Raw genomic sequence first — 26,608 nt, forward strand, 5'->3', positions numbered from 1 at the left:
AAAAAATAATCTATGTTTTTTTAAGAATCCTCTCAACATTCAGATATATGGGTACATAGACATATATGCTTTCATTACATAAGGTTTCAACAAGCATTTTAGAAAAGCACAAAGCCCAGTGTGTACACAATACAAGCAGAATGACTTCAGCACTCCATCTAAAGGTTCTCAATGTATCCTTCGGGAATTCCTTTCTTCATTTATAAAGTGCAAAACAGACAGTGCTATTAAGAAAAGAGCATAAAGAACACTGTTCTTGAATGTAATTCTGGAGAATTAACACATTATATCACCATTCTGCCTGCTCTCTCATCATATTGGACAGATTCTTCTTTTCTAGCCCACTCTTAAGAAGAGTGGATGATTCATCCCATGGACTCCAAACATGATGGCTTGAATCAAACACTGTCATTCAGAGCCAAGTTTTCTTGGTTCCATCCAGCCCTTCCTGCTAAATGGAGCTGACTAATTTTCAAGGCAGGCCTTGGCCAAGCTTAATAACTGAGATAGTTGAAGATGCCTGCACCTTACCGTCAAGTTGCAGCTCCTTTGCACAGTGGAACAACCTGCCTCAGAAGCTGTGAATGCTCCAACACTGGAAGTTTTTTAGAGGAGACTGGACAGACATTTGCCTGAAATGGTATAGGGTTTCCTGCCTGAGCAGGGGATTGGACTAGATGACCTCCAAGGTCCCTTCCATTATTATTATTATTATTATTATTATTATTATTATTATTATTATTATTATTATTATTAGTAGTAGTAGTAGTAGTAGTAGTAGTAGTAGTAGTAGTAGTAGCAGCAGCAGCAAATTGGGGAGATGCAATGAGTCCTAGCATCCTGTTTTGTAACGGGGATACTCTTTTCTCACCAGAGACACCTCCTACAGTTCTTTTTTCCTCTTTCACCTGATTTATAAGCTTGAGTTTGTATGAGTCCATCTGCTACCCAGAACACACCCTGAAACAATTACAAGGTGCAGCATGTTTTATTAACCTTTAATTCAGTCCTCAATATACCATGATATTAAGGATACAAACAATAATAAGTTAGTCATTAGTGGTCAGTGCTGAGCTGAATGGAGGACTGTGCTCAGTAATGCTGTTCCATTCCCTCACTGCAGACTCTATGCTTTGCTATTAAGCTGGGATTTCCTGGTTTAACATGTCAGTTCAAACTGAATTAATGGTCATGCTGAACATTGCCCTTAAATTGTTTGTCCTAGTGCCAATCAGATAAATAATCAGGGCTAAATAACCTGCCACTAAAACTGTTCTTCAAATCTGAAGGACAGTCACAGGTATAGTGAGTCCATGGGCTTTAAAACAAATTGAAAAGTCCAGGGAAATACTACCATTTTTAAAGCCAAAGATGGGCTATCTGTTTTGGCCTGAACGGAAGCATATTTCATATTTCAGCCTTGAGTGGAAAGCACAATGGAAGAGGTTGTGACATCATCAGAGTGGGGCCAAAATAAGAGATAAGATTTTAAAAATGTACACCCACATATTTTCTGTTTTATTCTTCAATCTCAATGACAAATATTATCTGTAGTTTAGAGCTGAACTATAGTGTTCTTGGTGTGCTCTGAGCGTAGTTGTTTACTTATATTTTATTTCCTAATTAGATAAGATCATCAGTGCACTATTTGGATAATGAACTATCTTCAAGCAAGCTCAGAGACCATCAAAAACTCCATATTCTCAGATGCTGAACATGCACACTTTTTTTTTGAAAATTATAAAGAAAATTTGTGAAAGTTTCAAAAAGAAAAGTTGCAAGCTTTTTTCCCCCTCACTCACCATTTTCCCCCATTTCCTGGCTTAGATATTCCAGACATTAATGCATGAAACACATAATTTAGTTTTACTGTTTCTGCCATTATGGCAAACACAACTGATGTTTACATCTTACATGCATACAAAATACCCACAAGACTATGAATGCAGGCATAGCTCTTTGAGCCCAAACATTTTCTCTTCTTACAAATGGAAATAAGTTGATGCAAGACTTGGTTAAGGCTTTTTCTGGAAAAAGGTGAATAAGTATGTCCAAGTGGCTTTGTGTTTTCAGTGGTTATGCTGAAATGATAGCCATTCTCTCCTAAGGGAGTTCTGATCCTAGAGAAAATGATGATTAGCTGTGCATGAGTTCTACCCATGTTGGAAACTCCTGGGTGATGTGTGAATTGCTAAGTTTGTTAAATAAACCAGAATTGGCTGAGTTATCAAACTACACTAAACCAAAATCCATTTTTTACAAACCACAACCTGGAGAACAAAATGTTTAAAAGCTGGGAGGGGGGACATGTAGGGATATTAGTGTACTATATATCAAAAATTGGTAAATGGAAACAAAATAAAAACTATATTGGCTGCTATATAATTTAAACCTAAATCCAATTAATATCTAATCTAATGATTTATATTACATTTAATAATTTATTTCATTTTAAGTGAAATACTAATGAAAGTTTCGAAATATTTAAACTATATCAATATGACTTTTTTTCAAAAATGTGAAAAATTGTCATTTGGTGAGATTTCAGATAATTCTGCAAGAGATACTTAAAAGATCTTTGGACCTTGACATCAATCTTTATTAGACATGCTTATAGAAAACAAAATTTGGTACACATTGCAGTGTAGTGATTTACAAAACATCAATTAGATTCAGAGGAAAATGAAATTGTGCTGGAGGCTTCTCAATGCTGATTTTTAAAATCTGCAAAATTTGAGTCTTCAGAGATATCTTGCCTGCCAAATTTCATATAATTCAATTCAGGAGCTTTGCACATGCACATTGATAACAACATGCTTCATTTTCTCTGAAGCATTCATGTTTTGGGCATAAAATCACATACATCACTGAAATGACTCTATGAAAATATTTAGAATGATATGGACAGAGACGAAATTTACAGTGAATGAAAAGAATGAAACAAAGATGATACTGTAGATCAGGGGTGTCAAACGTGCAACGTCACATGACGTGTTGCGACGTATCATGATTTTTTTTCCATTGCCAGCAATGGGGTGGGCACGGTTTTGGCATGATGCACCTGGCCTGCGGGCCAGCAGTTTGACATCCCTGATGTAGATGAAGAAGATGATTTAATCTGTCACAATGTAAGTTACATAAGTTACAGGAGCATAGAGGTAGACAGTGTGTACAGAAGAAACAATAATAGATACAGAAGGACTGAAATGTTTCAAGAACCCACTCAATGTTATGCTTTGTAAAGTCTTATAGATTAAGTATCATTTAACATTCCTATTTCTGAGATATTGAAATAACCGAAAGTAATTAGAATTCTTCCCCAGAACATCATGATTAACAGAGCTGTAATTAACAAGTTGACACCAATCCTTACCCTTTTTTTTTCTATTCATCACCTGGAGGTTCTATATTTAGAGAAGTAGGAAAATATCTATTAATTTTTGCAGGCACATTGTCTAATCTTTCTGATTTTCTGGAAGACAAATCACTAATAAATTCAAATTCAGATCTGGGCTAATTGGAAGAATGTATTTTACATATGTCACAATTCTAATCCAGTCTCATTCAGTACGGAATTCCAAAGTTAAGTGGGAATATGACTCTAGATTTTTGTGGGGGGAAATATACATAAATGACAATCAGTTTCTGGGTTAAGCACTTTTGCATTCCCACTCTCTTAAGTGTTATCAGATTGATAATACTGTAAGTAAAGTCCTTGGGAGATTCAAAAAGTATCAGTAGGAAAGGATTTCATTGAGTGTACCTTGACCAACTTGTTGTTGTTGTTTTTTTCCTATTCTAATATGCAATTATCCTTGGGATTTTCTGTCCATGTTTTTCTTATAAAAGATGGTGCACACATTCATGAAGTAAGGATTTTCAATTTCTTCACAAATTGCTTTCAAAAAAGAAAGCATTAGGAAAAAAAATGACAACTAGTGGGGACAGATTTTTATGAAAATGCGAAGTGGAAATACAGTCATACCTAGGCACTTGACTGCTTCAAAACTCATTGAATTCGGTACTATATGTGTTTTGAAGCAGAAATCTTGTCCCAGCACTCATCTTTCTCCCAGTAGTTGATGTGCAAGGAAAAACTTGATGATGTCAGCTCCTGCGTGATTCACTATTTCTTCCAGCCAAAATAGTCGGTCATGTGGCTAAATCATGTGGTTTTCTCAGTACTCATCAGTTTTAGTATTTGTCATGTCTTCTGGAATGAATTACTGAGAGGTACTGTAAATTGAAATAATTTGAGCTTTATAGGACACCTACAGGGATAAATAAATCTATTGATATTTTATTTATATTTCATGTTTCTAAACTGTCATCTCCCACATATCAAAGTACATATGCTATTCATTGTATAGATTGAAGATGAATTCTTTCTAAAATTTTCCTTCCCCCAATTTCCTAATCAGGACTGGGATTATGAAAATTTGGAAAATAATTAATTGATTTCTGCTATATTATATTCTTTTACTATATAATCTAGGTGAAAACTCCCACTCCAGAGACAGTTGTTTTGAAAGAACATTCCTTGTGGTCTAATATTAGATTGACTGGCAAAATTATGAGAAAAGAACAAGAATGCTGCACTTCAAGGAACAGTTCATACAACTCTATATTGTTTTTAATTTTATCTTGGGGTTTTTAGAATTGTATTCCTATTGTTTTAACTTGGGCAATCATTTAATCTCTTTTTAATGTTTGTATTTGGTATTTTATTCTGCCCTGTGAACCGCCCTGAGTCCCCAGGGAGAAGGGCGGTATATAAATATTATTAAATTAAATTAAATTAAATTAAATCAGACATACATGTTTCCATAAATCAATCCTTACTATAAATCAAAAACAGTAAAATATAGTGTATAATGGTTTCAGTTTGGTTCAGCCATTTTAATTTTTTAAAAAACCTGTAAACCTTAAGCCTATTTTGGTAATGTTCACTAGAATAGTGTTATTGTAAAGTGTAAGATCTAGTTAGAAGTGATCCCACCTTATCACACTTTAACTCCACACTTATAAAGTTTATCTGTCTCATTAATTTATATATTTATTTGTTGCTTAGTAGGTCGTGTGAGACCCTTAAAACTGATAGGAATATTTTGGATGCTGAGTTTTCTTCTCCCATGACAGAATAGTGTTAAGGTCAAAGGGAAAAAGATCTATAAGCCAAATATTTTATCATGCAAAGCAGCTGTAAATGGATAATTTATGGCATGTAGATTGACCTGCTCAGCTAATAATGATGATTGCCAAATGATTTAGTTAAAAGAACTCTTCCCATCTGCTCAGGCAACAGATGTAACTTGGGTGTGCTGGCACTTGGACTGAATGAATAATAGTTAGGCAACTCTCTCATTTGTACCAATAACAAGCAATGAGTGAAATGGTGACATTGGATGGGAAGAATCTGACCTCTTCACATCTGCTTTGGATGTATTTTATAGAAGTTGGTATGTAGATTGTCCTACTCTTGGCCAAAAAACATTTGTAAGTACGATAAAATTAGAGTCTTAGGGTTCAAATCTTTCTAGCACTGCACAAACTAACAACACTTAAAAATGTGTAAAAGACAAGAAAGAGACTTGTTTTGCCAATATATATCTTGACTCGAGCAGTAGCTGGTGAAATTACCATCCCTGGGGTTCCACACTGCTGTGATAATTTTGTATATTATTTCATTGTTTTCTTCCCTCTGCCATTGCATATGCTTTTGAACTACATGCTATTTATTCTTTAAAAAGCAAAAAGTTAGAGATAAAAGTTCGAGGTGATAACTTCACCTTTTTGTGGCAGTATGATGTTATGGGTCAAAGGTACAAGAGAGCAATACTTGAAAACCAAATATTATACCACATAAAATGGTTTTCCATTGGCTTCATTCATTACTAGGGCATTTCACCATTGCTACTGAAGCAGGGACATTTATTGCACAAACATTGATGACAGTGCAATCCAACACATATTGGCTTATAATTACATATCAATATGATAAATTAGTTTTCCTAGAGAAATCAGCACAGGACTATAGTTTGGACTATTGTTATTGATTAGGGATGGGCACCTTTTGAACAAGATTCAGGCTTCACCCGAAGAAAACAGTATTAATTTTAAAAACTACAGGTTTGTTTTCAGACTTTTGCCTGATCCTGTAAAGATGCTACTGCTGTAATAAATTGACTCATTAAAGCTCTTCTTAAAGTAAGTCACATCTTTTTAAGATTATTATTGTTTGTTCATCACCAATTCTTATTTGCTTCAAACATCCATTCCCCCCCCCTGCCCCAGTTTTCAACTTTAAACAGAAAAGTTCATTAGCATGGGGTGAAGTGGGGAGCCAAACTTAAACTGAACTGAACCCTCCCTGCTCTGCAACTTGAGAAAAAGATGAAAATATACTGTAATCATACTACTATCAGACAAAGACAACACATTACTAATTTTGTGATAAATACAGGTAGCCCTTGTTTAGTGACTGTCTTATTTGGCAATTGTTTGCAATCACAGTAATAAATGGTGACAAAAGGGTAATTTACAACCAATCCTCTTATTTAGCAACTGGGTTCCTTAACAACTGAGTTGCCTGTCCCAATTGGGGTCACTAAATGAGAATTACCTGAACACCAAACTATTTCAATAATTTCTTTGGTGATATTTAGCTGAATTGAGGCTCTTTTGGGGGAGGTAGGGGAAATGGTATTGCCCACAGATAAGGAGTGTAGGGTTTTTTTTCTCCTTTTGCTCTATAATAATTATACAAAAATAATCATTCTTTAAATTAATATCACCTAATTCTAATTAGTGTATCTATAAATAATTACCTATCTTCTTATATTTATACTTTTTAATGCTTATTATATATCTAATTTTAACGTTACTTAGCTACAGTTTCCATAACCTCCTTATTTTCTTTTACAGACAGGCTTGAATTGAATATACATGTGTAAATGACCAAACTTAGTTAATTCTGACCTTCATTGCTTTGAATTATACAGGGAAAGGTATCTGTCCATATTCCAAACCTCTTTAATTACTGTAGGATTGGCTAGCTATGATATGTCTGGCATTTTTAGATTTTTCTGGCCAGATACGTATATTTGATTCTGTCCTGAGCTTCTCAAGGACTTTAATGTTTTTTCAGTATGTGAGAAGGGAAACGTTTGTTACCATAAAGCTGTTGGTGTAACTGAGGTAGAATTGGTTACCTGGTTCTGCTGCTCTGCTCATGTAGGTCTATCTGTACTATGTAGGATGAAGAAGAAGACATTCAGAAGCCATTAGGACAAAAACAAGTACCGAAGCCCAGCAGGGCAGAAAAGTATTGGAGACAGTCTCAAACTGGCTTGCCTGAATCTCTAGGGCAGACATGTCAAACTTGTGACATCACGTGAAATTGTGCAATGTATCGGGACAGTTTTGTCATTGCCGGCAATGGGGTGGGCGCGGCTTCCATGTGACATGTCTGGCCCATGGGCCGGCAGTTTGACACCCCTGCTCTAGGGTATAAGATGATGGAGGAAGGAATTCTCAGCTGGACTTGCAAAATTCTTTTATTAGTGTCTTTCTCAATAAAGTAGCATTCTAGTCATTTTGCTTGAGGCAGTTTCCTGGTCTGACTACCTGTAGGGCTTTCCTCATCCCCAACAATACAAACCATAGGTGCTTCAGGCAAAGTGAAAAACATTTTATTAAGGGGGGAGGGTCAAGTCTTTATGTAGGGTAGATAAATGGTATACTGTATGCATTATATAAATGTCTGTGTGTGTGTGTGTGTGTGAGAGAGAGAGAGAGAGAGATGTATCAGAAATCAGTTAATCAAACAATAAAAGCATTGACTGGATGTGAAAGAAGGCTTAAAATATGTTGCATCTTCTCCTTTCTCATGAAGTCTTTTCTTTAATACATGCAATTCTCAAGGGGTTCAAAATGCTCTATGAATGCTGAATATGCAACAATATATCAAAAGAGATGGTTTTGACTAAAGGGAAAAAAACACATAGTTTTCAAAAAGAGCACAGATGCCATGCTAAAATGCTAATACACATCTTTCTTAAAAGAACTAATAATGAAGTCTAAAATTCCAGATAAGAACATAATTAAGATGGTATGTTTTTTTGCTTTGGGATCAGATTGCAACACTTAAATAAACAAAATCCAGACCTTCTAAAAATCATAATGGAAAAAGAATGGAACAAAATTCAATAGTTCCTAGATATCATCATCAAAATAAACAGAATACTAATGTACACAATAAACCATCCCACATAGATTAATATCTCAACTACTGCTCAAACTACATAGAAAGACTCATGAACAAGATAATGAAAGGAATAAAGCTTAAGAACTGATACAATATATACCAAGATGAATGATAAGATATGGGAAAATAAAATCATAAATGGAGTCTTAAGTAATCATAACTACATCAAAGGACAATTCAAGAGGGAATAAAAATGCCAACCCCTAAATAAAAAAATAAAATAATATCTGTGATAGTCACTCTACCATACAGTATAATGGCATATACCGTATATACTTGAGTATAAGCCGACTCGAGTATAAGCCGAGACCCCCAATTTCACCCCCAAAAACTGGAAAAAGTTATTGACTCGAGTATAAGCCGATCCGCCGTTCTGCAAGCCTCTGCCGCCAGCAGAGGCTCGATCCGCCATTTTGCAAGCCTGAATACACAGGAATACCCTGTGTGGCCGCGGCTCGTCGGCAGGTCTCCATTCCTCCTGCCGACCTTTGGGGAGGTTTGGGCGCCTCCCCAAACCTCCCCAAACCTCGGCAGGTCTCCGTTCCTCCGCGCAGACCTGCCGACCTTTGGGGAGGTTTGGGCGCCTCCCCAAACCTCGGCAGGTCTCCGTTCCTCCTGCCGACCTTTGGGGAGGTTTGGGCGCCTCCCCAAACCTCCCCAAACCTCGGCAGGTCTCCGTTCCTCCTGCCGACCTTTGGGGAGGTTTGGGCGCCTCCCCAAACCTCCCCAAACCTCTGCAGGTCTCCGTTCCTCCGCGCAGACCTGCCGACCTTTGGGGAGGTTTGGGCGCCTCCCCAAACCTCCCCAAACCTCGGCAGGTCTCCGTTCCTCCTGCCGACCTTTGGGGAGGTTTGGGCGCCTCCCCAAACCTCCCCAAACCTCGGCAGGTCTCCGTTCCTCCTGCCGACCTTTGGGGAGGTTTGGGCGCCTCCCCAAACCTCCCCAAACCTCGGCAGGTCTCCGTTCCTCCTGCCGACCTTTGGGGAGGTTTGGGCGCCTCCCCAAACCTCGGCAGGTCTCCGTTCCTCCTGCCGACCTTTGGGGAGGTTTGGGCGCCTCCCCAAACCTCCCCAAACCTCGGCAGGTCTCCGTTCCTCGTGCCGACCTTTGGGGAGGTTTGGGCGCCTCCCCAAACCTCCCCAAACCTCGGCAGGTCTCCGTTCCTCCTGCCGACCTTTGGGGAGGTTTGGGCGCCTCCCCAAACCTCCCCAAACCTCTGCAGGTCTCCGTTCCTCCGCACAGACCTGCCGACCTTTGGGGAGGTTTGGGCGCCTCCCCAAACCTCCCCAAACCTCGGCAGGTCTCCGTTCCTCCTGCCGACCTTTGGGGAGGTTTGGGCACCTCCCCAAACCTCCCCAAACCTCGGCAGGTCTCCGTTCCTCCTGCCGACCTTTTGGGAGGTTTGGGCGCCTCCCCAAACCTCCCCAAACCTCGGCAGGTCTCCGTTCCTCCTGCCGACCTTTGGGGAGGTTTGGGCGCCTCCCCAAACCTCCCCAAACCTCGGCAGGTCTCCGTTCCTCCTGCCGACCTTTGGGGAGGTTTGGGCGCCTCCCCAAACTTCGGCAGGTCTCCGTTCCTCCTGCCGACCTTTGGGGAGGTTTGGGCGGCTCCCCAAACCTCCCCAAACCTCGGCAGGTCTCCGTTCCTCCTGCCGACCTTTGGGGAGGTTTGGGCGCCTCCCCAAACCTCGGCAGGTCTCCATTCCTCCGCGCAGACCTGCTGACCTTTGGGGAGGTTTGGGCGCCTCCCCAAACCTCCCCAAACCTCGGCAGGTCTCCGTTCCTCCTGCCGACCTTTGGGGAGGTTTGGGCGCCTCCCCAAACCTCCCCAAACCTCGGCAGGTCTCCGTTCCTCCTGCCGACCTTTGGGGAGGTTTGGGCGCCTCCCCAAACCTCCCCAAACCTCGGCAGGTCTCCGTTCCTCCTGCCGACCTTTTGGGAGGTTTGGGCGCCTCCCCAAACCTCCCCAAACCTCGGCAGGTCTCCGTTCCTCCTGCCGACCTTTGGGGAGGTTTGGGCACCTCCCCAAACCTCGGCAGGTCTCCGTTCCTCCTGCCGACCTTTGGGGAGGTTTGGGCGCCTCCCCAAACCTCCCCAAACCTCGGCAGGTCTCCGTTCCTCCTGCCGACCTTTGGGGAGGTTTGGGCGCCTCCCCAAACCTCGGCAGGTCTCCATTCCTCCGCGCAGACCTGCTGACCTTTGGGGAGGTTTGGGCGCCTCCCCAAACCTCCCCAAACCTCGGCAGGTCTCCGTTCCTCCTGCCGACCTTTGGGGAGGTTTGGGCGCCTCCCCAAACCTCCCCAAACCTCGGCAGGTCTCCGTTCCTCCTGCCGACCTTTGGGGAGGTTTGGGCGCCTCCCCAAACCTCCCCAAACCTCGGCAGGTCTCCGTTCCTCCTGCCGACCTTTGGGGAGGTTTGGGCGCCTCCCCAAACCTCGGCAGGTCTCCGTTCCTCCGCGCAGACCTGCCGACCTTTGGGGAGGTTTGGGCGCCTCCCCAAACCTCCCCAAACCTCGGCAGGTCTCCGTTCCTGTTTGGGGAGGTTTGGGCGCCTCCCCAAACCTCCCCAAACCTCGGCAGGTCTCCGTTCCTCCGCGCAGACCTGCCGAGGTTTGGGGAGGTTTGGGGAGGCGCCCAAACCTCCCCAAAGGTCGGCAGGAAGAACGGAGACCTGCCAAGGTTTGGGGAGGTTTGGGGAGGCGCCCAAACCTCCCCAAAGGTCGGCAGGTCTGCGCGGAGGAACGGAGACCTGCCGAGGTTTGGGGAGGTTTGGGGAGGCGCCCAAACCTCCCCAAACAGGAACGGAGACCTGCCGAGGTTTGGGGAGGTTTGGGGAGGCGCCCAAACCTCCCCAAACGTCGGCAGGTCTGCGCGGAGGAACGGAGACCTGCCGAGGTTTGGGGAGGTTTGGGGAGGCGCCCAAACCTCCCCAAACAGGAACGGAGACCTGCCGAGGTTTGGGGACGTTTGGGGAGGCGCCCAAACCTCCCCAAAGGTCGGCAGGTCTGCACGGAGGAACGGAGACCTGCCGAGGTTTGGGGAGGTTTGGGGAGGCGCCCAAACCTCCCCAAACAGGAACGGAGACCTGCCGAGGTTTGGGGAGGTTTGGGGAGGCGCCCAAACCTCCCCAAAGGTCGGCAGGAAGAACGGAGACCTGCCGAGGTTTGGGGAGGTTTGGGGAGGCGCCCAAACCTCCCCAAACAGGAACGGAGACCTGGGGAGGTTTGGGGAGGCGCCCAAACCTTCCCAAACGTCGGCAGGTCTGCGCGGAGGAACGGAGACCTGCCGAGGTTTGGGGAGGCGCCCAAACCTCCCCAAAGGTCGGCAGGAGGAACGGAGACCTGCCGAGGTTTGGGGAGGTTTGGGGAGGCGCCCAAACCTCCCCAAACAGGAACGGAGACCTGGGGAGGTTTGGGGAGGCGCCCAAACCTTCCCAAACGTCGGCAGGTCTGCGCGGAGGAACGGAGACCTGCCGAGGTTTGGGGAGGCGCCCAAACCTCCCCAAAGGTCGGCAGGAGGAACGGAGACCTGCCGAGGTTTGGGGAGGTTTGGGGAGGCGCCCAAACCTCCCCAAAGGTCGGCAGGAGGAACGGAGACCTGCCGAGGTTTGGGGAGGTTTGGGGAGGCGCCCAAACCTCCCCAAAGGTCGGCAGGAGGAACGGAGACCTGCCGAGGTTTGGGGAGGTTTGGGGAGGTGCCCAAACCTCCCCAAACGTCGGCAGGTCTGCGCGGAGGAACGGAGACCTGCCGAGGTTTGGGGAGGCGCCCAAACCTCCCCAAACGTCGGCAAGTCTCCGTTCCTCCGCGCCCTGCCTGCCTGCTTCTTTCCGCTGCGGAAAGAAGCAGGCAGGCAAGGCGCGGAGTTTGTGGAGGTGCGCGCGCACCTCCCCAAACCTCCCCAAACTTCGGCAGGTCTCGGACGGCGGTGGCTTGGGAGAGGTGCGGGCGATCCCGGAAGCACCAAAGCCTCGGCCGCGCACAAGTCCTCGGTAAGTTTTTTTTGTTGACTGGAGTATAAGCCGAAGTGGAATTTTTCAGCCCAAAAAGTGGGCTGAAAAATTCGGCTTATACTCAAGTATATACGGTACATAGAAAATATCAGGAGAATTTCCCAAATGTGCAAGATTCATGTGGTAAGAATGAGTTAAGATGTAATGCAAAATTGCCTAAACACCCTAAGGATCAAGAGGATAGCTACATTATACCATTTTTAAGATCCCACTGTCATCCTGCAAGAAAGTATATTTAGGAGAAATGGGGTAGTGATGGTCTGATGGCCAGATCAGAATGGCAAAATGCTTTGATTAGCCAAAGTAGCAGGAAAAATAAAAATAAAAAGGGGGGTGGACTCATTGATTATTTATTACTGGATCTTATAGGCCAGTGTTTCCCAATCTCAGAAACTTTAATATGTGTGCACTCCTAAAAGAAACCCAAAAGCAAGCCCATTGCCAGAAAATTCAGAACTTTTTTCAGGACCCAACAAACACCAGGCGAATGTGGCAAGGAATCCAGGCTGTTATAGATTATAAGGTGGCTCCATCGAGATGCAAGGATGACACAAACTTCCTAAACAAGCTGAATACATTTTTTGGAAGATTTGAGGCATCAAATATCACTCCTGCTAGGAAAGCTATGCCCCTTTCTGACAAGCAAGTGCTTAGCTTTGATGTCACCTCTGTCTGGAAAACACTGTGGAAAGTTAACATTTGGAAAGCAACAGGTCCAGATAATATCCCTGGACGGGACCTTAGGGAATGTGCAGATGAGCTGGCTTGTGTTCTCACAGATATTTTCAATCTCTCATTGCAGCAGGCAGTGGTCCCATTGTGTTTTAAGATGGCCATCATTTTGCCAGTGCCAAAAAAGTCCACAATTACAGGCCTCACTGATTACCATCCAGTCGCACTGACATCTATCATTATGAAATGCTTTGATAAGCTGATAAATAATAAACCTTTATTGTCAAAGTACAACATGGCATTATTGTATCTAGCCTCCCGCTAGCATTTAACCCACTTCAGTTTGCTTACAGACCAAATTGCTCTACAGAGAATGCTATTTCTTTTGTTCTTCATCTGAGCTTGAAACACTTAGAGGAAAGAAATACTCATGTGTATTTGTTGTTTGTCGACTTAAGTTCAGCATTTAACACAATCATTCCCCAGCATCTAGTAGACAAACTGGGCCTTTTAGGCTTAAACACTCCTTTGTGTAACTGGATTCTTGATTTTCTTACTAACCGGCCCCAATATGTGGGAGCTGGAACAAATATTTCTAACACCATTTCTTGAGTACATGTTCTCTTCAAGGCTGCTTCCTAAGTCTGCTGCTGTTCACCCTGTTGACCCATGACTGTTGTGCTAGGTTTGCCACCAACCATATTGTGAAGTTTGCAGATGATACAACAGTAGTGGGCCTTATTCATGTTGACAATGAGGGTGCTTACTGTAAGGAGGTTAAGGGTTTGGTGAACTGGGGTAAGGAAAACAGCCTAGTTTTAAATACTGGAAAAAACAAAGAGATCATTGTCGATTTCAGAAAAGGCAGGCACAGCTGTACTTCTCTGTGCATTAATGATTCACCTGTGGAGATGGTTACCAGCAACAAATTCCTGGATGTGCATTTAACAAGTAGGCTGGCTTGGTCACTCAACAGTGACTCACTGGTGAAGCAGGCACAACAACACCTGCATTTTCTGTATCACATGAGAAAAGCACATCTTCCTTCCCTTATCCTTACAACTTTCTATGGGGGACGATCAAGAGCATCCTGCCATACAGCATCACAATGCCATACAGTCTGGTTTAGAAGCATCACTGCTTCAGACAGGAAGGTGGTGCAGAGAGTGGTGAGGATGGCTGAAAAGATTATTGGCAGTTCCCTTCCTTCCATACAGGGCATAGTATATAAGCATCACTTGAGCAGGATCCATAAGATTGTCTGGGACACTACATGTCCTTTTCATGACCTGTTTTCCTTGTTACCTTCTGCGAGAAGGCTCCATGGTATCCGAAGCAGAAGATCCAGATACAGTCACAGTTTTGTTTCGTACAATATTAACCATGTGAACTTTCAAACTTCCTCCTTCCGTTATGTATTCAAGATTATATGTATATGTTACTTTGATTATACTTATATGTTACTTATATGTAAGGGTCTATACATAGGCTGTATATAGTATGTTTAAATGTGTGTTATGTATGTGTACAATTTGAAAGCAAGCAACTAAATTTCATTTTTAATGTGTGCCATTGTATCCACAGTAAAAAGTGACAATAAAGGTTATCTATCTATCTATCTATCTATCTATCTATCTATCTATCTATCTATCTATCTATCTATCTATCTACCTAAGATCTTGTGAACTTTGTAAAGGAGACATGTAAAATAATAATGTTGAATGGTTGCACATAACATTGCTGGGCGATGCTAAGGACTATATAATTTTAGAGAGCCAATTAACATATTGGAAAACTGAAAGCACAGTTGCTTTAAAAAAAACAACAATGGAAGTCCATTAGAGAAAAAAGAAAATAGGTCTAGACATGATGTTTGAAGACATTTAAGAGGACAGTTAAGTAATGAAGCACTGGTAATCCTCTCACTGATTCTTCTCCCCTGATTGCCTAACTGCTATAGAAGTAGAGCACCAACTGGTTCTATCTGTCTTTTTGCTATCAACACAGTATGTTTCTCATTATGATCTCAGTCTCATTTCTATGTAGCAGATGTCATAAAAAAACAGTGCAAACCTCTTTCCTCTCAGTGATCAGCTAAGCATCTATTTAGCCTTAGTGCTATATAAGATTGTAACAGGTTAAGTGTCACTATCATAAATAATTACTCAAATAGAGTCAAGGGTTACATCTTGTTATTTCAACATTCAGGTAGAATTATCAATGTACATCGAAACTCAAGAGCTAATAGAGTTTCAGGATTAATGAAAGAAGGCAGTGAGATAGTTGCACACATGCTGTTTAAAATCAAATACACAACAGGGAGTGACAGCTGAAAATTTGGAGAAACAACTTGATATCTTACTGATTTCCATTGCAAGCAAATTAATTGTAAAGACCCAGAAAATCTGGATAGTTGACATTGTAATGGAGCGAGCAGAACAGAAGAGAAAATTGCAAAATATAAAGATGTGCAAATAGAATTAGGATGACTGTGCCAAATGAAAGCAAAGATAATACCAATAGTAATAGGTGACTTGAGTGTAATCCTAGAATATATGACACACCACTCGAACACCATTGATGTTGATCACCATTGGTAAGTTGCAAAAAGCAGCTTTACAGGAACAGCTTACATCCTGCAACAAAATCTTAAATATTAAACTCCAACATTTGCCTATAACAGATCCTTTGGTGGATAAAAATGCCAGATGCAATCTCAACATCTGGCTTACTTTGTGACCAACCATATAATAATAATTTCTGATTAAATACATCATCCTTCAGAAAACCATTGACAATGAATCATTCCCTTGAACCTCTCAGTGATGTTGACAGACTCTATTTACTAAGGAAAATCCATGGTAGGCATGGAATGTTGCAAGTACATCAGATGGTTGAAGAAGAAAAAGGGGCATTGGAAGAATAACTGAAGGACAGTAAAGAAGTTGCAGTGAAGCTAGCATACCAAACTGAAAGTATATCAAGAAAGACCAGGTATACCAAAGCTACTATATCAGGAAAGACCAAATGAGGACCTGAAAAGAGGCATGGGAAAACAAGGCATGGCATGGCCATATATATTTTTTAAAAAAGTAGAGAAAACAGATAATAACAAGACCTGCCAATGGCTAAGAGTGAGAAAGTTGAAGAAAGAGACAGAGGGGATAATTCTGACTGCAGAAAACTGAGCCTTAAGAACAAATGCATACAAAGCCAAAATTGAGAAGATAGTAACAGGTAGCAAGTGCCACCTCTGCAAAGAAGCTGAAGAAACAGTGGATCATCTGGTTAGGTGCTGCAAGAAGATCACATAGACTGACTACAAACAATGGCATGACAAATTAACAACAAAGGTTCATTGGAAGATCTGCATGAAATACCATTTGCTTGCAAGCAAGAACTGGTAGGATCATAAAATGGAGAAAGTTGGTATTTAACATCAGATATGTTATCAAGAATATAGAAAGATATTTCAAATGAATGTTGGAAATGCAAAAGTAAGAAGGGACTTTTTATCATTTATGGTGGACATATGATAAAGCAATATTGGAGTAGGATTCATATTCTAATACAGAAGATTCTCAAAGTGAATATAAAGATAAAATCAGAAACTTTTTTCTTGGGTTTAATGGAAAAAGACTTGGGGAAAAAATGGAACTTTGATGTTATATATGTTGACAGCAGCAAGACTACTTTATGCACAAAAATGGAAGGACAGTTCAATCCCAACAATGGATGAATGGTTGCAAAAGCTGATGAGGTTAGCAGAGATTGCTAAATTGACTGCTTTGATAAAAAACAGGAAAAAACAATCAGGTACTTTTGTTTCTACTTGGAAACCGCTTCTGGACTTTGTGGTTGAGGTGAAAAAAATAAAATGAAACTTTGATTTTGGTTTTTACTGATGAGATAGATCTGTTGTTACAGAAATGTCCAGTTTATACTATTATGTAAAACTAAAAAGTTGAGGTTCAGTGCTATTTATTATTCTACTACACCAGAGGGAGTCAGACGTCAATGACTTTTCTTTCTTTTCCCATTTTCTCTCCACTTTTCTCTTCCCCTTTCCCCCCTACTTTTACTATTATTTGCTTTTGTATTTTTGTATTTTAAACTAATAAAAAAGAATTTCATACTAATAAAATAAAATAAAATAAAAATGGAGGAAGTAATAGAAAATGAAGAAACTAAAGTGCTCTGGGACTTTAGAATTCAAATAGACAGGCACCTGTCACATAATACATCATACTTAAGAATTGTTGATAAGAGAGGCATAGTGTCTAGATAGTATTTCAGAGTACCTGGAGACAGCAGAATAGAAGAGAAAAAACTGGAGAAGATAACAAAATACAAAGACCTGCAAATTAAAATAGAATCATAGTGATAAAAGAAAACAAAGATAGTTCCAATGGTAATAGGAATCTTGGGTGGAATCTCAAAATAACTGGACCATTGCTTGAACATTATTGGCATTGTCAAAATCATGATCAGTCAATTGCAAAAGGCGGCTTTATTCAGAATAACTTACATTCTACAACAATGCCTGTAATACCATCAAATATCCATATCTGCCTGTCTCAGGGCTTTGGGATTGATTTGATTAGTGGACAAAAGTGCTAAATCCAGGATCAAGATCTTGGCTGACTGTGCAACTAACCATAGTAATAAAGAAGCTGAAGGCTTTATTTTAACAGCTCAAGAACAAATTTAACCAATTAACTGCATGAAAGCAAAAATTCAGCATGTAACAAACAGCTGAATGAAACTATTGACCATTTGATCAGTGGTGCTTCAAAATTTCACAAACTGGCTATAAGCAGCAGCATGACTGAGTTACCAAAATTATTCATAGGAAATTTTGCCAGAGGTTTGGATTGGAATGTAGGAAAAACTACTGGGAAAATCAAATTGAAAAGTTTTGGAAAATTAACAGTTTAAGATCTTCAAACAGATAGGTGCTTTGTCCACAGTCTGCCTAATATAACAATCACTTTAAAAAAAAGTCACAGAATGATGCAAGAATTGAGGGAAAAAACAAGTGGAAAAATTTAAATATTGCGTGTTGTAAATCAAAGCAGAATCATTATGAAAAATATATTGATATACTAATCATGATTAGAGCCCTCAGAGTAATATCTAAATGATTCCCTTTATATTTGGGTATTTTGAATTTATTGAATCTGAACACCTTAATTTTATAAAATCCCCTTGCTTGGAACTGCCTATAACCTTAGGTTCTACACTAATAATTCCTATTTAGATTACAACTGCAGATTGCTGTAACTATTATTAATAATAAATTCTAGTTTCCCTTTAGAAAAGACCAAAGTTAAGCTAGAAAAAACAGATATTAGTAATGTTTTTAAAACTTACAAGAATAGAGGCTGACCTAATCTCTGGAAGAATGTGATTCCTGAAAAAAAAGGGGCAACAACTGAGAAGGTCCTACTTCGTGGTCCTTGAAGATAACAGTCCTTCAGATGTCCATGTGTAAATTCAACATTTGGAAAGACTGTGCTTTTGTGACTTAAAAAACTCCCAAAAACACTATTGATTAACAACACAAATTGACTTGGGCATGCCTAGGCATGCTATATGCATGTGAATTTTTTCTCCATTTTAAATTATCAGTCAACAACAATAATAATTGAAATGTGATTGTAATGTAATTGTAATTGAACAACACAAATCCATTTTCCCAAATCCATTTTTGGAGCCTTTTGACATAGAAATTTGTACATAAAATATGTTTTGGATATGGAGATCCCCTTCCTTTGAAAAATAACTTGAAAATTGGAGAAATGGGGATTCTCTTCAATCAGGTTCAGGATTGGTCTAACCTTTAATGATTTGATACATTTGGAGCCTGTCTATTAACTTTATGTGTTCAGTTAATTACCATGTTTTGTTTACTTTTAATTTTAGGTAATGCTTATTATGAGATGGGATTGCACAAACTTCAGAAATGTTTTGTAGAAATTGCTTTGGACCTTATATGAGCACATTACCTCTTTGCTATTCAGGAACAGGAGGCTAACACTAACCACCACCTATAAAGAAAATTTATACAAGATGTTTTATAGGTCGCACTATTATGTATGCTGGAATGCATCCCCCATTTTTTTTCAGATCAAACACTGCAATTATGAATGTGCTTAAACTGTGCATAAAATTGTTCACTCACCCTTACTGTTGGAATTCACAGAGTGATAAGGAATTTATTTATCTAACAATATGATACATACAATATTGTTACAAGCTGGAAATAACACAATCTATATGTTTCTAATTGCTCTCACCATATGAGTTGGCAACCCTAAGAGTATTCTGCAAAGGTCCTTAATACATCCCTTAACTCGGGGTATCAAACTGCTGGCCCACGGGCTTGTTGCATCATGCGGAGGCCATGCCCACTCCAGTTCCGGCAATGTAAAAAAAGTCACAATGCATCATGACATGTCATGTGATGGGGTGAGTTTGACACCCATGCCTCAACTCATTCTCTTTAATTCCTTATTTGTATTTTTTAAAGAAGAAAGTAGGAGTAAATATGTGAACTGTATACTTTCATTGACTGAACCATATACAATCTCCCCAATAGTTTTACCTGATTATTTCATGATGTTTCCTTTTTCATAAAGCAATGAGTAATGTCCAGAACAATAGTTAGTGTCTTCCCATATGCAACCATTTGTTTATTTTCAATTAGATAAAAATAATCATATAGCAGTAATTAAAGGCAACTACATTGCACATGGACTTAAGAAATTTTATGTTAATTAAAGCGTTTCTTTTCTATTAAACAGGGCTGCTTGTTGTTGTTTATGGCAGACTGCCATTTAATTGTAGGCAATAAACAATAGCTAAGAATATTTAGTTATATAATGTGGAAAAAAATGAAATTAGATTTCAGCAGCTCCTGATATTTGTGCCAGCAGACACAGTTGTAAAGTATCAAGACAGGAGGTTTCAGTTATTTTTTTCTTTCTGTGAAAATTTATTGGACATAATATATAAATTCAGGATGTGCATATTTTTTTTGCATCTAAGGAACATACCTGATCTATCAGAGGCATGCTGAAAGCTTACTATGAAAGAGTACCTGCAGCAGTTACAAAGAAATTGAATATGGCCAGGTATTTTTTTTAAAGGCTATATTATTATTTTTTTGCAATTTCTCAAAACAAGCTTTTTCCCCCCCTGATAAGCTTGAAGGATGGTATCCAAAGTCTTATAACTCACTGTAGAGTTATAAGTTGGGCCCTCTGATATAATTATTAAAACATATATGTAAGGGCCAATCCCATTTTAGTAAAAGTACCCATTTCCCCCATCATGTTTATCATAAAAAAACAGCACATGTAAGAAATGGTGCTTTCAAACAGACATGATTTCAGAATTCTGTGTGTGTGTGTGTGCACGTCCATGTGTGTATCTTTAATGATATTACTTAAGCACCTTGTGATTTAAGTATGTGTTTATTTCATAGGTTATTTAACTCTCTCTCCACAGACCCTATAGTTTACCAAGTGACAGGAAATTTGTCACAGATGAACAAATATGTTACTGATTCTCAAGGGTCACTTATCACATGCATTGCATTTGTTTCTCAGTTATTGGGCAAAAGGTTTCCATCTGGTTTATGCTGAATTAGAAGTTGTGAGGGCTTTAATTGCATCACCCAATGAATGTTCATTGTAAAAGTTACCTGAACCATGAGTAGGCATAGAGAACATATAGAAATGTAAACAAAGCTTGTTATATATTTAGATAATCCTAATGATGAATTCCTCATTTATTTGCATACTCATTTAGGCCACACACTTGAAAATCCACTGGAAATGAAGGAAGAGACATAGCAGAGAAAAATAGCTGCTACAGTCATTACCAGGATTTGAATTAGACATGGTGAGACCCTAAAGTATGAAAAGCTGTAAAGCTTCCATATGACAAGCAGTGGTGGTATTCTAATATGTGAACAACTGGTTCTCTGTGTGGATGCCACTTCCAGAAGTCCATTCTGGGCCTGGGCAACAAAAAATTAGCTACAGGTTCTGCCAAAGTGGTGCGAAGTGGCTGAATCCCACCACTGTTGACAAGTATTAATTAAGAACTGTACAAACCATATCCTGTAGGTTTATTGTTTCAGAGATTTCCTTATCTAAACAGAGAAACAGAATGGGTGAGCAAGAAAACAGTGGAAGCTGGAACAACTTCCAATTTCTTGGAAGTTGTTCCAATTTCTGAATTACTTTGTGACAAGGAGCATAATAAACTCCCTTCCTTCCTTCCTTCCTTCCTTGCAATAAAGGCATAAAACAAAATCACTCAACAGACTTCATCGTCCTTGCACTGATGATATTATCTAAATTGGTAATAAAATGTGTGTGTGACAACATCAGAAAAAGCCAAAATAATAGACTAAAAGTCTCTAGAACAGGGGTCTCCAGCCCCTGGGCTGCAGGCTACTACTGGGCCTTGACTTTTCCAGAACTGGGCAGTGAGTGTGTGCATATCCCCTCTTGCACGAGCAGTAGGTGAGCATGTGCGCACCACTCCATTTTCATGAGCATCGGGTGTGCATGCCCACAGCTTGCACAAACAGTGATATGCTCACATATGCTTTCCTGTCACTCACACAGAACCATCCCCTTCCCCCTTCCCCCACTGGTCCCCAAAGTTGGAAAGGTTGGAGAACTCTGCTCTAGAAAATGTAGGAAAACATGGAAGAAATGTTGACAAGAGACAATCAGCAGCAAGCTGGATGGACTTGATTAGTGAGTCCACAATTTGGAATCCTGAAGGGGTAGGTAGGAGATAGATAATCTTGGAGAAAGTGGTCATTAAGTGATTGTTAAGAGTAAGCTCCAACTAGATGGCCCATAAATTGTGATTCTTAAAGAAAATGGTCATGCAAAATATATGAGATATGCTTAGATGGCTCCATTGCTGAATGGATATATGATAATAAATTGGTATCATGATTACACACACACACACACACGTGTGTGTGTGTGTGTTTGTAATAAAGATTATAACAATATGAGTTGGTATACAACATTATGACTAATCAGTTGTATACCAAATCATAATGATATACTCTGATCATGGACAGAACATCCAAGCAAAGATTTGTAGAGATTCTTCTGTATGAATTTAGGTAACAATATATTTTTCCTCGTGTACTGAATGAAGGAGGAACAAAACTGAGCTCAAACATTTAAAACCTTGGTTGGTGTTGGGATGGAGAATCAACACTTTATTCAAGGCAAAAAAAATAAAGTAAAATAAAAACAAAATAAGCTCTTACTTAAAACCTAAGCCAAACACACAATATAAACCATGTGCAATAAATACATCTTGTGTAATAAATACAATATAAATCATGGGTAATAAATAAATTTCTCATTTGAAGTGTGACTGAACTGTTTGGCTTGTGAATCAACATAGTCCTTTAAATCATAGATAAAAAGAAGAAAGAACATTCTCAATTTTGTTCTCATATCTCAAGTAAACTCAAACAATAAACAAATTAAAGGGAAACCCATGTCAGCTTCCACCCTCCTACAGTTTGAAAGTCTGAAAAATGCAAGTAAATAGATACCAGTCCAGTGGGAAGCCAGCAACACTAAATGTGGCAGCAAAAAACCAACCAGTGTAGGACCTGCCTATACGCAAGGCAAAATTGATGGAGAAAAGCCCCAGATGACACCAACACTTACAGAATGTTGGTAGCTACTCTGTGTGTGGAGCTACTTCACTCCCTGCAGTACATCTGGGATAGTGTGCGAGCATGAATAATGAACTAGCAATCTTAGGCAGCCAAAATTACTCTGTGATAGCATTGTACACTCCCTGGCTCTCAATGTACAAAAGCCATACACTAAATAAAAGTGTATGTGTCCTTTTTATAGATTCATTCAAAGAGCACGAAACTTTTTTTCCAAATGCTTTTCTTTTCCAAAGCTGGATATAATAAAACATTTCAATTTCCATCTTGACCGTTGTAGCTCTTTGGTAGTTAAAAGCTACATGAAACATTTCCTTCAGGTAGTTATAGCTGGAACCCTTTAATACATCTTTTTACAGCCATAGGACATGAAAAACTGGTTATGTATTAGCCAGAAGACTCCTGTAGGGCATCCAGATGTTTTCCACTGGGCAAGATTCCCACTTGTCTCCAAGTAAACTTTAGCCAAGTGATATGGGGTTTGTTTATTTCAGCTGACAGGAGCCTGTTTAAAACTATGTATGGTACGTGGGGTACTGATGGTTAAAAAGGGGGCACATATCTCTCTTGTTTCCTGAAATCATCACCATTAGCCACCAAGATTTTTGTATACTATTCCAAATTTTATAATTCCAAAATACACCTCCCCAAAAAAGGTTATGCAGTTAAGTACATTTCTCAGTCACCTAATATAAGACCAAAATGCTCCAATCCTCCAAAAAGTGCCTACCTTTATTTTTTCCTCCATGTCTGAGTCATTCTTATAATAAATGAATTGCATAGTACCAACTGTTACCTGACAGTTTAACGTGGTATTTTGTATTTTTTATTGCTACTTTGATGTCTACCTAAAAGTTTTAAGCATTAATGATCAAAATGCCTTCTATTTATTACATAGGCAGAAAGGTAGGAAGGCTGGCTCTCTAAAGGTCATCTTCAGTGGCATATCTCAGCATTGTAATATATAAAATCAGTCTCAGAAGTCTAAGAAATCACAGCATGTAGACAGGTGTTAAAAATGTGGGATGCATATATTTCACTGTACCATATGGCTTGTTATAGATAATGAATTTTATTCTAATTCATTTGGCAGAAACCCTCTAGCTTATGATTGCTCTTTCCATTCCCTATAGTGAACCTGAAGTCCCCATCCTCCCACTCACTTTTTTTTTTGCGGTCTTGTAAGAGGTGGAGTAGAGTGACTTTAGAGGAGAATTGTTTCCTTTTGCAGCAACAGCAAGACCTCTTCAACTTAGTGTCCTCTAGCTACTCGAAATGAAAAAAAAAAGATGGGAGGTGGGTGTGAAACTGATGAAAATAAAGTTCTCAGTATTCAAAAGCCTGGAAAAATTAACTTCAAGTCAGGTTGAAGAAAGCAGCTTTATCATCTGAAAAATAATAAGAATACTCAAGAAGAGGCGCAAAATCTTTTTTTGAAGCACTAAATTGGACAGTTCACCTAGTATAATGAAAGCCAAACAAGCAGCTGGGTTTGTATGTAAATCCCAGACTCCCAAAAGACCTTTTTGATTCCTATATCTCAAAAGACCTTTTTTAATTCCTATATTAATCTGCTTTCCTCTGCCTGCAAAAGACCTTTTTTGATTCCCATATTAAAAGAGTTTAACACTTCTGCCTTTTCTCCAAATCTGCAATTGTAAGGCCACATTCCTACATTCCATCTCTGCCTCTGGTGACAACAAAGACTTGTTTCATTTAAATTGCCCAGTATATAGTTTTCCTGAAGATGTCCTTGCTTCAAGATAGGGCCTCTGCCTTCCTGTGATAAACCTTTGCTCCTTGCTTCATAACAAAGACTTGTCTTTTATGTTTCAAGTTATGTTTCAAGTTATGTTTCAAGTTATGTTTCAAGTTATGACAACCCTAGTATTCTCTGTAATATAATAAGCTATGCTTTATTGTTTCCTGTAATGACCTTTATCAGTTCTCTGTTAGCATAAACTATGTTTTATTGTTTCCTTTGACCTCACATATGTTCATTAGCAGACGTATGCAATGAGTTATGTTTTTCCTTTGTGTTAATTCCTCATGTGTACTTCACCCCTCCCAAATGAAACAGGCTAATAAAAAAAGGGTTTGTGGAGCTGTGAAGGGGGGCACATCATCCACCCCGAGCACTCCATGCTCCCTCACTTTCTTGTATTAGGTGCCTCAGTTTGTCTTACTCTGTCTCTAACTCTGCCTAAATCATCGCAGTTCCCAAGTATGACCGTCGGAACTTCTGGCATACTGGGTCGGTGGTAAAAGGCAAGATCCTTCCTTATTCAAGGTGTTCACCCTTGCCGAGGGTCCCTCCAAATTCTCACCCCTGTTAAGGGGCTCTAAGAGTTGAAGCCAGAACCCTGACTGGTTGCTCATCGCAACATTTGTAACCTCTGAATTTTAATGAAAATAGAAGATACTAAGTGAAAAAGGGCTTGAAGCAAAAAGAAAACAAAAAGTTTTCGTGTGCTTTTTTAGGATTTCCTTTCCTTACTATTATTGTTTCCCTTCTTCCCACTTTTTTTTCCGAAAAAGAAATGGTTTCAAATGAGAAGCATCAAAGAAAAATATCATACAAGCTTGCCGAAATTTCAACTAGGTCAGTTTATTTAACTTTTCATCTCATTTATTTCATAGTTGAGTGTAAAAGTAACAGATATCTTCAGCTCTTTTTTTGGTTGTTGTTATTAGGTGAAGGATATACAAAACTGTTAACCTGCAACAGATCTATTTGTGTGGGCAAGTTAATACCATTCAGTGTCTCATCCAATAATTTGAGTACACATTCAGCTAACAATGATCAAATGTCAAATGTAAGAATTTTTTAAATGTTATTACACCATTTCTGACTTTTTCTTGTTTGGAATCTTTTCTAAGACACATACAATTGTTAGTGAGTGAGTGGCCTTAGAATTTGATTGAATAAAATGTATATGCAACAGTTTTTAAGTGTGGCAGTTTTGTGTCACAGTAATGTTGTGAGATCCTTTAGGTTAAAATACTGTGATTTTTCCAGAACTCTTTAAAAAATGTTCCTTATTTAAGAAAGATTAGTTATAAAAATTATAACCACTGTGTCACACAAAGTATATTCTGCTTCTTCAAAGTGCATGTAATTATTTACAAATTATGAATCAAGAAATGTCACACTACCATACATCCAAAACAATATTGGAGGTTGTAAACCATGTATCAGTTTGAGTGATTTACATAGAGGATCTGAATTAGGAAATGATCGTCTACTATATGCAACCCACAAAGTTCATATGGTCTGTAATTTTCTTCCAAAGGTTTTCCACCTCTGGATCTTGTATCCTACCCAAAAAGTTTGTTTTCCTATATCCATCACTGATTTGTTTGGTAAGCAACAGATAGAATAATTTCTATTAGGAAGATTATGCATAGAATTGTCTATTACAATAGAATGTTCCATCACCAGAGTTACATTCCCATCTACAGAACATGCTAGTAATGTAAGTGATAAACAATTTTGACTGTATGCCATGAAGCTAAACAAGCCTTAAAGGTAAAGTAAATGTTTCCCTTGTCCAGTTGTGTCTGATTCTAGGTGGCTGTGTTCATCTTCATTTCTTAGTCAAGGAGTCAGCATTGTCTTGAGATATTTTCTGTGGTCAAGGTGGATGGAACACTGCTACCTTCCCACTGAAGGAGTACCTATTTAGTTACTCACATTTGCATGATTTTGAACTGCTAGTAGATAAGAGTTGGGGCAGGTAATGGGAGCTCACCCTATCACACAGTGTTTGGGTCTTAAACCTGGGCTATCAGCTTTCCAGTTGACAAGATCAGTATCTTTAACTGCAGAGCCATGATGCTTACACAAGCACAATTACAAGATTTTTCCCAACACTTAAAAATGCTTAATATGATATAGAGGAGGTGAGAGGATGATCTTATACAAAAAGGT

Source organism: Vipera ursinii (assembly GCF_947247035.1).
Source record: "Vipera ursinii genome assembly, chromosome: 3".
In the NCBI taxonomy this organism is placed as follows: Eukaryota; Metazoa; Chordata; class Lepidosauria; order Squamata; family Viperidae; genus Vipera; species Vipera ursinii.